This window comes from Alexandromys fortis, unplaced genomic scaffold (assembly GCF_014885135.2).
Source record: "Alexandromys fortis isolate MF-2015 unplaced genomic scaffold, M_Fortis_MF-2015_v1.1 scaffold_454, whole genome shotgun sequence".
Classification (NCBI taxonomy): domain Eukaryota; kingdom Metazoa; phylum Chordata; class Mammalia; order Rodentia; family Cricetidae; genus Alexandromys; species Alexandromys fortis.
The window spans coordinates 155,561-156,489 of record NW_026068341.1 but is presented as its reverse complement, the minus strand read 5'-3'; positions in this window follow the sequence as shown (position 1 = coordinate 156,489).

The following is a 929-nucleotide window of genomic DNA, read 5'->3' as shown; positions in this document are numbered from 1 at the left end:
CTTTGAATCCTTTCAGGAGCAATTTGTAATCCCCATTTAGGCAAAACTATCTTTACTGCCTCAAACATTCTTTCTAGAGTATCTAAGTTTGAATTAGATATCAAAATGTCATCCATGTAATGGTACATTATAGACTTTGGGAATTCTCTAGACATTATTTCCAATGGCCAACTCACAAACTATTGACACAGGGTTGGGCTATTGAGTATGCCCTGTGGGAAGATAGTCCACTGGTATCTCCTAGTAGGCTGAGAGTTATTATAAGTAGGCACCGTGAAGGCAAATTTTTCTCTATCCTTTTCTTGTAAAGGTATAGTAAAGAAGTAATCCTTTAAATCATAACTATAAGAGACCATCCTTTTGGTAACAGAGAAGGTAGAAGAATTCCAGACTGTAGAGGGCCCGTAGGTTGAATTACCTTGTTGACAGCCCTTAGATCTGCCACCATTCTCCATTTACCAGATTTCTTTTTTACAACAACACAGGAGAATTCGAAGGGCTAGTTGACTCCTCAATATATCGAGCATCTAGTTGCTCCTATACCAATCATTCTAAAGCCTGAAATTTATCTTCAGCTAGAGGCCATTTCTTAACCCATATTGGCTTCTCAGTTAGCCATTTTAAAGGTAGGGTTGTTGGTACCTCTAAAGATTTGTTAGTTGTTTTATGTTCTTGTATAGCCTGAATGGCTGTTGACTTTCATGCATAGTACCTTATTATATCCTTCCCAGAATAATGAGTTCCTGGGACTGCAGGAATGTTAATCTTGGTATTCCATTGCTGTAGCAGGTCATGGGCCCATAAATTTATTGCAATATCAGCTACATATGGCCTTAGCTTTTCTCTTCGACCTTCTGGCCCAATACAGTCAACCCATCTCATACTTTGTTTAATTCAAGATATGGTTCCAATTCCTAGTAATTGAACAT